Source organism: Macaca fascicularis, chromosome 10 (genome assembly GCF_037993035.2).
Source record: "Macaca fascicularis isolate 582-1 chromosome 10, T2T-MFA8v1.1".
NCBI classification, from domain to species: Eukaryota; Metazoa; Chordata; class Mammalia; order Primates; family Cercopithecidae; genus Macaca; species Macaca fascicularis.
The window spans coordinates 104,597,968-104,611,556 of record NC_088384.1 but is presented as its reverse complement, the minus strand read 5'-3'; the positions used below and the strand labels follow the sequence as shown (position 1 = coordinate 104,611,556).

General features: G+C 46.6%; 1 long non-coding RNA gene across 2 annotated transcripts in view; it reads left to right on the top strand.

Moving 5' to 3' along the window:
* Positions 1–13,589, top strand: part of LOC141407935 (uncharacterized) — a 39,332-nt gene that overhangs the window by 17,333 nt on the left and 8,410 nt on the right. The gene's annotated exons all lie outside the window — the stretch shown is intronic.

Genomic DNA, 13,589 nt, shown 5'->3' with positions numbered 1-13,589 from the left:
CAGATTGAGGGTGGGTCTGCCTCTCCCAGTCCACGGACTCAAATGTTAATCTCCTTTGGCAACACCCTCACAGACACACCCAGAAACAATACTTTGTATCCTTTAATCCAATCAAGTTGACACTCAATATTAACCATCCCAGTTCCCTATAGAAAGTAAAAGAGAACATCTTGACCTATGTCCTTGAGTGAGTTGTTTTTCAGGAACTAGGACCCCACTAGGTGGAAAACCTGACTGTTCTCATGTAGACCTCAGATAAAGGGGAACTGAGGACTGAACCTGACCCCCATTTTTGTTCTAAATCTCTTCCTGAGGGGCCTGTAGAGAGTCACAACTATAGGCCAAAACTTAACATTCCTTTCAGCTGACCCTAAGTAGTTTAGACAAACCTTGTTTTTTTTAACCAATTGCAAATCAAAGAATCTCTGAATCCACCTGTGACCTTCAAGCCCCCAATCCAAAATATCCTGCCTTTTAAAGGCAGACCAATGTGTAACATTCATGTATTGGTTTATGATTTTGCCTGCGACTTCTTTCCTGAAATTTACCCCTGCCTTTAAAAACCCTGACTTAAAAGCCACTAGGGAGCTTGTGTCTCAAGCATTAGCTGCCTGATTCTCCTTGCTGGTGCCCTACCTTAAAGCCTTCTTTCTCTTGCTACAAACCTCAGTGTCAGTGCTTGACTTTGCTGCACCAGGTGAGCAGACCCAGCTTTGGTTCAGTAACGTTGGGAGGGTAATTGTACCTACCTCCTCTGGTTTCCATAAATTAGGAATTGTTCATTTGCTGAACGATGGAAAACCCAACCCCACAGTCCGAGGGAAAAAGGGATTTATTGGTGCAGATAACTGGAGGGTTCCAGAAAGGGACTGCTTCAGGCATCACTCAGGAAGAAGTGGGGACCAAAGGGAGGAATTTGTTAACAAGGTAAATATTTACCCCAAACCCAGGTTCCAAATAATAGTCTTTTGCTTTTGTGGCATATCCAGGTGAAATGAAATGATGGTAACACTGACAAATACAGGCGTAATCTCAGCAAAAGCTCAAGGAAAAAGCAGATTTGTGGAGAGATGAACAGCTGAGGTCAGAGCCTCTGTGTTCTTGGAATGCAGGACACATCCCCCTGTCTGTGTGTCTATGGCCTGAGGGTCCTGAGTGGCTTACCTGATCCTGTTATTTTCACAATAAATTCGTTTAGGTCACCAACAATTCCGGCTTGAAAGGACCACAGAATCTCATCATAACCCAGGTGTTTGAATCCCAAATGTAGACTGTCCAGATGTCCAAAGCTATCCTCAAGATTTCTGCAGCATGAAGCTGACATTTTTTCCTGCTCCTTCCAGCTCTCATTTCTGGCCTCTGCCGAGCTCCTACTCTCCCCATTATTTCTTGTAGCTGCCCCTTCTTGTTTCTGCAGAGTCCATTCATCTTAGGAAAAACAATAGCCCAGAGAAATCTGAGCTATGTTAGGTATGCAGAATTTATCAGGTCCAGGGAGACATGAGTATGAAACCTCAGTCACGCCTCTGGCCCCATGCCCAGAAGCAATAGTTTAAAGGCATTTTGGTCCTGACTAGCTACCTCACCTATTATCTTGATGTTCCTGGAGTCTGTGATACAAAGAAGAATGTATAGCCAGTCAATGGTTTATGTTATTTTAATGCAAATTCTTGGTGAACAACTTAGAAAGTGCCTCTTCTTTTTTCCTTAAAAACCCACTTGTAACTCTGGCTAATTATCGTGCACGTTCAGGGCAACTTGGATCTATGGTTCCGGGTGATCATCCTCAAGCTTTGAGCTCAAACGAACACTATAGTTAGTCATAATTTCTGAATCTCATTATTTAAGGTTGACACATCCAAGCATAGTGTGGGCTCCTTCTAGTATTTTTTTGTTTTTGTCTCCTTAGAGTCAGGGTCTTGCTGTCACCCAGGCTGGAGTGCAGTGGTGCCATCACAGCTCGCTGCAGCCTCGAACTCCTGGGCTCAAGTGATCCTCCCACTTCAGCCTCCTGAGTAGCTGAGACTACAGGTGTGTGCCACCGTACCCTGTTATTAAATATTTCTTTTTTTTTTTTTTTTTGTAGAGACAGAGTCTCACTATGTTGCCCAGACTGGTGTAAACCAAAAATAAAATTCTAAGGTCCCCAACCAAGTGAATGGACCCCTCCTCTCAGCAAAGGGCATTCCAAAATAAACCTGGAACGAGAGTTCAGGGCATGATGGAAATGGGTTATACCCTCCTCTTGTTGGAATTGAGGCACAGCTGACCAGCATTAACATTAAAGCAGAGACCTAAAGGCTGACAAATGACTCTTTGTAGCAATGTGACACATCACAAAATGACAGCAGGCTCTGAAAAAAATTCAAGTATTTTACCCCAAAATATGTTTATTGGACCTATTTTGAAATGGCCCTGCAAAGCTGTCTCTTGTAGGAATAATCTACATTCTGTAGAGAATCTCTTTCCCTTTCCAGGTCTATTTCCTGACCCAGGAGAGAATTAACTAAGAGTCTAGCACCTTTTTAGGTCTGATTAGAACTCTGAAGGCTGCTAGCCGGAAGCTTCATCTGTATGATAAAACTTTGGTCTCCACAACCCCTTATCTTAACCCAGACACTCCCTTCTATTGATTCCAGGGCTTTAGGTAATAAGTTAGCACTTTCAACCAATTGCCAATCAGAAAATCTTTGAATCCACCTATGACCTGGAAGCCCCACCCCCCATCCCCTTTGAGTTGTCCCACCTTTCCTGACCAAACCATTATATATCTTACCTGTATTGACTGATGTCTTATGTCTCCCTTAAACATATAAAACCAAGCCATAGCCCAACACCTTGCGCACATGTTCTAGGACCTCCTGGGGCTGTGTCATGAACCCCTAATATGGTCACTCATATTTGGCTCAGAATAAATATCTTTAAATATTTTACAGAGTTTGAATCCTTTTGTTGTCACTGGTCTTGAACTCCTGGCCTCAAGCTATCATCTCACCTTGGCCTCTTGAAGCTCTGTAGGCAGGAACCACCACTCCTGGCCTTTCCTTGTTATTAGTTTTCTCAGATTCCATGTTCTTGGCAGATGTGATGGAAAGATTTTACTGGTGACGTTGAAGCAACACAGGTGGGTAATTTTATCTGTGCCCCGGTCCCTTGGCCATTTCTGCCACCTCCAGCATCTGGATGTGTTGCTTAGCAACCCCATCCTCGTCTACCTCCTCCCTCTGACCTCACCTCCACATCCCCACTCAAGTCTGAATAGTTCTTCTCTGGGCAACTCTCATCTCAGCTGGTGATAAATGGATTTTCTCACCTCCTGCCCTGGTAATACTCAAAGTGGCCACTTACTGGCTGTCTACCTTGCAGCAGGCACAGACCTATGCCTTGCACGCAGTATCTCACCAGTCTGCACAAGAGCCTCATGTGGGGCCTGTTTTCCCATTTTACAGATGAGAGAGCCTAGGATCCTCCAGGAGAAGGGACTCAATGGTCTATAGGGGAGTTGGTCTATACAGCCTTATATTAAGGGACTTAATGGTCTATACAGCCTTGTGCTGTCTCACCCTGAGGTCCAAGCTCTTAACCAGGGCTCCCTGTTTGCTCAATTTAAATAATTCTCCTGCCACTGTCTCCACTTTCCCCAGGATGATCCTTTGCTCCTGGGGTGGCCAAACATTTTCTGGTAAGGGCCAGCGAGTGAATATTTTGGGCTTTGCGGGGCACATGGCCTCTGTTGCAAGTGCCCTGCTTTGCCGTCATAATGCCAGACAGCCATAGCCAGAGACGATTTATACACAGATCAGCACTGCGGTGTCCCAGGAAAACTTGATTTACAAAAACAGGCAGTTGGCCTCAGTGCTGTACTTTGCTGATCTCTGATAGCTTTCTTTAAATAAATCTGTTTTTTTTTTTTTTTTCACTAAGCAACTTTTATTTGAAAGAAACACTTATATCATCCAGAGTAAATGTGAAACCATCATCTCTTGCTGGAAAGGAAGGTAACTGTAAAAATAAAAACAATAAACTGAAGCAGAGGTGCCACATTCTGCAGTAAACCTGGGGGCTTCTCCTTCTTTGTTGGAAAGGATGAAAAGCTGGACTTGGAGAGGTGGGAGAGGCACATCAGCACCAGATCAATGTTTTCTTTGAGGTAACTGGAAGAACCAAGAGAGACTCTGTATAGGATGTAATGTTACCTAGTACCATGTTTCTTTTGTGCAAAGATTTCATACTCTGGGATTTGTGAAGCTCTGAGTAGGAGAAGGGAGCAGGGAGCGGTTTTGGAATGTATTATACTCACCCTGGAGTGGGGATTTGGGGGCATCTGTGCAGGCAGTGAGGATGTAGGATTTACAGGACAAAGGATGGGCAATGTGGCCTCACAGGACAAAGGATGGGCACTGTGGCCTTAGTGTGGCCTCACAAGACAAAGGATGGGCAATGTGGCCCTGGCTCCCTGTCAGCTCTAAGGGGCTGCTGTGGTTCCTGCAAAGCCTGGGACCTGGAATTGTGAGGTAGGAGGCGGGACTCAACTCCAGAGGTGGGGCTCAGACACTGGAGCAAATTACAGACCAGCTAAAACGGGCTTGGGTGGAAGCAGCTTTCCATCAGACATGCCCACCAGTGTGCCATGTCAGTTTACCATTGCCATGACAACACCCAGGAGTTCCTACCCCTTTCCATGGCAATGACCTGAATACCCAAAAGTTACTATCCCTTCCCTAGAAATTTCTGCATAAAACACTCTTTAATCTGAATATTTTTAAAAGTAGGTATAAGGCTGGGCATGGTGGCTCACACCTGTAATCTCGGCACTTTGGGAGGCCGAGGCGGGTGGATCACTTGAGGCCAGGAGCCTAAGACCAGCCTAGCCAACATGGCAAAACCCCATCTCTACTAAAAGTATAAAAATGAGCTGAGTGTGGTGGTGCATGCCTGTAATCCCAGCTACTTGGGAGGCTGAGGCAGGAGAATCACTTGAACCCAGTAGGCAGAGGTTGCAGTGAGCTGAGATGGCCCACTGCACTGCAGCCTGGGCACCAGAGTGAGACTCTGTCTCAAACAAAAACAAACAAACAAAAAAAAATAAAAGTGGGTATAAATATGACTGCAAAACTGCCCTGAGTTGCTCCTGTCTGCCTACGGGGTAGCCCTGCTCTGCAGGAGTAATCACAGAGCTGTAACACTGGCTCTTCAATAAAGCTGTTTTCTTCTACCTCCGGTTTGCCCTTGAATTCTTTCTTGCACAAAGCCAAGAACCCCCCTGAACTAAGTCCCACTATGGGGCTTACCTGCCGTGCATCAGGTAAGTATCAGCTATGGCTCAAAAGGAAGGTCAAAGGTGGCTTTTCAAGTGTATTTGTGTCACAGAAACTCCCACTGTAAGATCAAAAAATGAATACTTTTTTCAATTCCCTTTATTAGGGTTTCTTTCCCTGCACCCCTCATTTCTCCACTTCTTTATTTCTCTTGCTCTTCTCTCTGTGTCTATATAGTTATACTTCCCCCTCACACACACTCATTTTGCGTATGTTAAAAAATATTTTGGTTATCTTTTATTTCTGGCAACTGGTTCTTCATCCTCCCGCATGAGCAGCCAAGAAAAGAATTAATTTAGACTTTCTGCAATGTCAGGGCCTCTCTCATTCAATTACTCTCCCTGTCTCTTAGAAGCTCTGGTAACTTAGTTTAATGATCTCTCACACCTTACATCCCTAAAAAATGCCCCATGTGTCTCCTGGCTCAGGCAATCTTAATTATGTTGGCAGCTTTAGGTTTCCTTATCATTATCCGCACTCCAGGACCTCATCCCCGCCCCTTCCCCATCCTCATCTTCACCCAGAGCTTCCCATCTCCCCACCTCCCTTATCTCCCGTTTCTGTCTGTACTTTATCCACGGCATTCCCATGTTTTCTGCTCTTACTAGAAACCTTATTTTACCCAGCACTGCATTTTTAAACTGAAAGAAGATGGTGATTATTATGCTCTTATCAAAACCCATTACTTGAAAAGCTCGAGGTGGGGTTTGGGGAGGACTGTGGACTCCCATGCAGTTGGAGCAACAGATATGCAGCCGTTTAATTCCCTAAGACAGGCGCAGAGGGAAGGGACGTTATCTCCTTAGTATGGGCACTCCATAAACTGTGACGGAGATAAGAATTACACACATCCCCACAGCAGGCTGGTAAATAAAATTGAAGGAAGGGGTTTAAATCCTTTCACATCAAGCTGGAAGAAGCTCTAGATGAACAATTCCATGTGATTAAGCCTTGGGAATGTTGCCTCTGCAAATCCCCAAGGGCTCTTTCTTATGTACATTTCCATTTTGTTTCCGTAAGACTTTGGCTCCCAGGTGTCTGAGACTGCAGGAAAGTTAACCAGCAACAGCACTGGGGCTGGGGAAGGGCAAAGCTCACAGAAACCTTGAGAGTGAAGCTTGGAAGTCCCCACCTTCAGTCGAGCCTCTGGCTCAGGCTGGGAGAGAAGATGGAGTTGGTCCTGGAAGGTTCAGTGGTGAAAGAGGATGACAGAACATTTCTAAATTGTCATAGGAAGGTGGTTAAGTGCTCTACCATGGCTCAGTGTGCTGTGTGCCAGGGTTACACCCCAAGAAACAGGAGTGCTCATGGAGGACTGGATGTTATTTTATCCAAAAAGTATCTCTTGAGCCCCTACCATGAGCCAAACATTGGGATGCAACAGGGAAGAAATCAGACAACATCCCTGCCCTCAGGGAGCTTACACTCCCAGGGAGGAGGTAGACAAAAAGCACAATTCATAATATATTTTGTTGATTTGGAAATGCACCATTTGTTGTCACATTTTAATATTTAAAATTGGAGTGCATCTTATTAGTGACGTTGTGTCGTAGTTTATCAGTGTTTTTCCTTTCTCAGCAGTGTGTAAAATAATGGTGCATCTTATAGTTGTTGGCATCTTAGATTTGATGACATTCTCTAGTACTTCAGGTCTTAATAATGACTATGAAAGGAAACAAATAGCCAGGTGTACCTGTCAGAGAACAAATGGCAGGACACAAATGGCTCAATCACCAAGGTGTGGTTGAAGAGTTTATTTATTTGCTTTTATAAATCCAAGGGGCAGGAGTCCAGTTTTGTTATGTGGGTATGCCACATAGTGGTGAAGCTTGGGCTTTTAGTGTCACTATCGTTCCACTAATGTACATTGTACCCATTAAGGAATTTCTCAGCCCTCACCCTGCTCTAGCCCTCCCACCCCTTGGAGTCTCCAATGTGTATTATTCCACACTCTATGTCCGCATGTACACATTATTTACGTCCCACTTGCAAGTGAGAACATGCGGTTTTGACTTTCTGTTTCTGAGTTATTTAACTTAAGGTAAATGGCCTCTAGTTTCATCCATGTTGCTGCAAAATACATGTTTTTTGTTTTGTTTTGTTTTTTTTTTTTTTTGAGACAGAATCTCGCCCTGTCACCCAGGCTGGAGTGCAATGGCTTTATCTCAGCTCACTGCAACCTCCGCCTCACGGGTTCAAGCGATTCTCCCCCCTCAGCCTCCCGAGTTGCTGGGATTACAGGTGCCCACCACCATGCCCAGCTAATTTTTTGTATCTTTAGTAGAGATGGGGTTTCACCATGTTGGCCAGGCTGGTCTCGAACTCCTGACCTCATGATTTGCCTCCCTTGGCCTCTCAAAGTACTGGGATTACAGGTATGAGCCACTGCACCCAGCCGATTTCATTCTTTTTTATGGCAGAATAGTATTCTTATTCTATTGAATGCTATATATATGTATTTCACATTTAGGAATACTATGGCAGAAAGTATATATGCCACATTTTCATTATCCAGTCATCTGTTGATGAATGTTTGGGTTGATTTCATATCACTATTGTGAACAGTGCTGAAGTAAGCATACAAGTGCAGGTATCTTTGACACAGTGATTTCTTTTCCTTTGGGTAGACATCCAGCAGTGGGATAACTGGATTGAATACATCTCCATACTGTTTTTCATGGAGGTTGCAGTAATTTACATTCCCACCAACAGTGGAGAAGGGTTCCCTGTTCTCCACATCCTCACCAACATCTGTTCTTTCTTGATTTTTTAGTGGCCATTCTGATTGGTGTAATATGGTATCTCGCCGTGGTTTGAATTTGCATTTCTCTGATGATTAGTGATGTTGGGCATTGTTCCATATGTTTGCTGGCCTTTCGTATGTCTTCTTTTGAAACCTCGAAGAAAATTTAAGGAAGAGATGGCTGATGGGGTGGGACAGGGTTACAAGAACCCATGGGGGTGGTGCTGCCCCCAGGAGCAAGCCCTGGTTGCCTGAGGCCTGAAGGGGATGGGGCAGCATTCTTAAAAACGGGTTGAACTGAAACCTTAGAAAAAGGACACCCAAGCGCAGCCATGGGTATCAGGCAATGCGGCCACTGCAGGAACTGCCGTCCAGCAGTGTGGGAGCACAGGAAATCGACGTCTCGCCCTAACTACTTCTTGCTCTCTCCCATTAGCCAAATTCCTGGTGAGGCCAGAGGCCAGGAGCCTGGCTGAGGCAGTCCCTTGAGGCCAGCCCTCAGGGGCCCAAGGCAGGGTTGAGCGGGCTGGACATGGACCTGCAAACAGAAGTAAGTAGCACACAGCTTAGGGAAGAGACCAGGTGGTGATCAGTAGTTCTGTTCTGGTTTGCACAGGGCTGAGGGCTTTCCCGGAATGCGAGCTTTGGCTGAAACTGGGAAAGTCCTGGGTAAACTGGGGTGACTCTCACCCTAATAGACAGTTGCAGGGAAAGTCAGGAAAGGCTACTCTGCAAAGATGTGGGCCATGGGGACGTCTAGGGGAGAGCGTTCCAAAGAGAGCGGGACCTGAGTGGGCTGAGCATGGGGTGCAGGAATGTCACTGAGGAGCCGGTGGGCCTGGGTAAGAGGGCAGAGGGAAGTGAGGCTGGGGATGAGGTCCAAGAGTTAGGAAGATTCTGGATCGTGTGCAAGGCCTCGTGCCACGGTAGGGAGTGTGGATTTGACTCAAGCATGACAGAGCCGCTGGGGGGTTTTGAGCAGAGGGAGGACGTGATTCGATGGGTTTAACAGGAGCCCTGTGGCTGTCATGGAAGAAATGGCCCCATAGAGCGTGAGAAGGAGGTGGGGGCAGTGAGGAGGCTCCGGAATATTCCAGGCGAGAGAGGAGGGTGGCCTGGTGGTCCAGGGTGGGACGGTGGAGGTGGGGGGAAGTGGTGGGAGTCAGGCCTGATTTTGAAAATAGAGCCAGCAGGATTTTCTGATCAGTTGGAAGTGATGTGAGGGAGAAAGGAGTCGAGAGCAAATCCAAGGTCACTTCGCACTGTTCCTATGGAGATGCTCCAAACGTAGCACTTATGAGCTGTGATGAATTTATAATTAAGAGTATGTTGGCAGATGCCGCAAGCTTCCAGGCCTTCTCTAGAATGTTCTCATGGTGAAAAACAAAGCTTGAGCGAGACCCACACTCATGATGTTCACCCCTCAACCCATGAAATGTGTGCTGCAATAGCCCACAGGTATCAGTGGAGTCATCCTGTGGCCGTGTATGTGCTGGGAGGTGATCAAGCTGCTTGCTACAAACCCAAAGACATTGGTGTCAGGGGAAATAGAATTTCAGACAGAAAGATGGGGCCTATGGGGCCAAATGAGCCTAAGCAGCGTGTCTAGCACCCCGTCTAGAGAGGGAGGAGAGACTTATGGTCCCCCAGCCCCCAGCTGGGTGAGGTGACCCACCCAGACCCTGCTGTGGTGGGTCTGTTCAGGAGGAGGCAGGGCCGCATGTGTGCCTGCCCAGGGGAGCAGGTGCCATGCAGCCCATAGAAGAAAGGTCAGGGAGGTCTCCCAGGAGGAGCTGACATGTGAGCCAGGCTGGGCAGAGAAGGTGGGAGAGGGAGGAAGGGGGCCCAGGAGGAGAGAGGAAGACCAGGACATACAAAGGTACAGCCAGCCGACAAGGTCAGAGGGACAGGATCTGAGACACGATCCAGGATGATGGGACCATCTAGATCCATTTATATCCGTTAGGGCCCTTTGGCTGCAAGAGGCTGCTGTATAATTCAATCCAAACAGGAATGTAGTGGCTGCCTCTGTGTGGAGTTCTCAGACACAGGAGGGGCTGGGGACCAGGAGGAAAGAGGACAAGTCCAGGGTCTTACCAGGAGGTCTCAGCAGCAGGAACTGGGAGGCATCTTATGTAGGCCCCACCCTGGCATCCATGACCCGACTGATCTTTGCCTTTGAGGGAGAGGAGCCCACATAGCCATGGCAGCCTCATGATGTTACAAACGAGGAGCTGGAGTCCAAGGTCATACAGTGCCTCCACTGCCACACAGCCAGCAGGTGCAGAGGGAGGGTGCCTATCCCAGCCCACAGGCTCCCAGCCTCAGATTTTCCTACCGCAGCAGAGCTCTCAACCCCAGACATTCCCAAGCTACCTTCATGACTTTCGTCATTTGCATATGCTGCCTCCAATATTATGAAAACATTTTTTTAAAAAATCAGTTTACTTATCAATTCTTCTTAGGCAATAGTGTCAGTGAAATCATGTATTTGATGAGCTACTTTTTGTTTCTAATGCTCATCAAATTGTTTTATACAATTGAAACAGACAATAGGACAATGGTCATCTATTAAGAGCCCCAATCATCTTTGTGGAGACCTTTCCACAGTTTGGGAAACTGTGTAATATAACTTAGCAGTTTTTCTATTGGAGGATGAGGCAGATGGGTTATGTTCAAACATCTTTTTAGCCCCCAAATGCTCACTGTTAAAGAGAATCTTATATTGAGCTCTAATTTGCAAAACCAAGAAAAGGGGAGCCTTTGGGCTTGGAATGGAAGTTGGGGGGAAAGGAATCCAGCCCACCTGTCTTTCCCCTGGCCATGTGGAAGACCTCAAGACACCTCCTTGGAATCTAAGAAAGATCCTAGTTTGAAGACATTGGTGCTGATTACAGTACATGCTCTAGTGGTTGTAGGGCCAGGAACGGGGCATGAGTGATTTGGGCCTGTGCTAAGGAAAACAGACTCTAGTCCAAGGTGTAAGCGTGTGCTGAGCGTGGTGGGTGGGCACCTCCAACCCACAGGCTTCCTGGGCTGCAGAGGTGGGAAAGCTGAAACCTGCCTTTCCCAGGCTCCTCTGGGCATGGAGTGGGGTGAGGTCATCTGCTGCTGATGCAGAGACTCTGACTGTTGCATATGCTAACAGTTGGGGCATTAGCATGGCGGAAGGTTCTGAAAGTGTGTCCTAGATTCTGGCAGCCTTGAAATGCACTCTCATCCCAGATTCCAGGATTCCAGGGAGAGTGCTACCGAGATGTTCCCAGCAAACTGCTGAAACCGGAGGTGTTTTATGTCAGTAACAACTAAGTGTGACTGTGACTGAGGAGCAGGGACCGGCTGGCTTCCTTTCCTCCTCTGGGCTGAGGGGGTAAGTCTTAAGCGAGTTAGCAAGTTTCAGAGTCAGGAACTTGAACCCTGCAGAAGGCGGGGCAGGGTGTCGGCGACCCCTTTCTCGCCTCAGGAAGGACCTCTGGGGGCAAGGATGTCCCCTCTGCACAGTTCCCAGAGTGCCTGGGTGGATTAGCTGGGCAGCGAGATCACAGAGCAACCAGGCCACAAATTGCTCCAACGAGGAGGCAAGACTTTTCCTCCCTGCCCTTTTCAAACTTGCTGTGGTGGATTCCTTTTTTTAGTTCGGGGAAGATTGATGATTTCATTATTTGTGGCACTCAGCAACAAATCTCAGAGTTGCAGCTAAAGTGAGCTCTTTTCCCTCGCTGTAGCTTCTGCTCTGTTATTCATCATGTTTAATCATTCGCTTACTTCAGACCACCGCAGGCATTGGGAGGGCAGCGTATCATGGACTTGGGACAGTTTTTATTCTTTAAAGGCTGGAGTGGGGACCTTGTAGGAAGGGACAGGGCTGGGGTGAGACTGTCACAGAGTCATGGCTAGAGATGGGCTGGAGCAAGTAAAGCATCAACAAAGGCCACAGAATGACCAATAAAGGGAAGTGACAGCAGAACCCTCCTGGGACCTCAAAGGCTGGCCCTGTTTGCCAAGAAAATCTCTCATGGAAAAGGAAAGACTTAACACCAAAAAGAAAAGAAACAGCTGAAGGGTTCTCTGCCAAAGGAATGTCAAATACTTTAATTCGAGATGAAATGTGCTCTTGTTTGTGTACAATTAATTTTCCTCCCAAATGAAGGGTTTTGTCTATTACTTGAGTATTTCAACAGCAGCCGTTTGATTACGGTAGCATGTGCCTCTTCAGTTTGCGAAGCGGCTGTTTGTGTTGACGTGTTGGAAAAGCACACATTGCTTGGGTTACTTCCTGGGTCTAAGAAGGAAAAAACAAAGAGTCAATGAAAACACCTCCAAATAGAGACTTGGCTCCCGCGAGGATGATGTCATCTGGAAAATGTGAGCAGGACCGTTCCCCAAGAATGAAGGGGCTGCAGGAACTCTGCTCTGGCTGTGGGGAGCTGTGGTTAGGAGGATGGAGACTACACCTACAAACTGTGGGCAGCAGGGTCCTAATTCAAATGCCTCGAGAGGCCAGGTGGGACATGTGTATGAGGGAAGCCTGCTGAGTGTATTTTTTTTTCAACACAAATATATTTGTTTGCATAGTAAATACCCCAGGGGATTCATTTTCACAAAGAAATGTATGCTCCTACATTTCTTGAAACACGTGGCTCTCCATCTATTTTTTTTTTTATATATATAATGGAGAGGTGGGTAGAGAGATTTGTTTTCATGATGAAAATAAAGGCCAGCAGCCTGAGAGGTAATAAGTAGTGATGACTCTCACCTTCTCTGTTGAGGGACAGCAGGTGGTGAGGACTGTGGCAAGTCTAGGCTCACTGGCCAGTTCAATGAGGCGGCCATGACATCCTCAGGCCAGTAAAAAGGGCATCCAGTTTGTGTGTCTTTGATTTTTCAGAGGAAGGTGGAAATCTATATTTTAATATTAAAAAAATGTATTTTTGAGACAAGGTCTCACTCTGTCACCCAGGCTGGAGTACAGTGACGCGATCACCGCTCACCACAGCCTTGACCTTCCGGGCTCAAGCGATCCTCCCACCTCAGCATCCCGAGTAGCAGCTGGAACTATAGGCACACGCCACGATTCCCAGATCATTTTTTATTTTATTTTTTGTAGAGACAGGGCCTCACCATGTTGCCCAGGCTGGTCTCGAACTCCTGGGCTCAGGTGTTTCTCCCACCTTGGCCTCCCAAAGTATTGAGATTATGGCATGAGCCACTGCAGCTGGCCTCATTTTTTAAATGTTGAAAACAAACTGTACAGACCCGAGCGTTGTGGGCTGATCACATCCTCTAGCCAGATATGGCCTGTGGTCCTTCACTTTGTTTGGGATAGACCATTAATATGCAAATTGTAGGAAACATGCTTCTAATTTTGGTGAGTAATTCATTCCATCTGTTTAGGACTCATTTTTTCCACCCACCAAATCAGCTCCTTCTATTTCTGGCCCAGTTTATGTTTAACGGCTCTAAAACCTGCATATTTATCCTCAATTGAGTTTGATTGTGTAGAAAATACCCAGAGAAACCCAATCTCC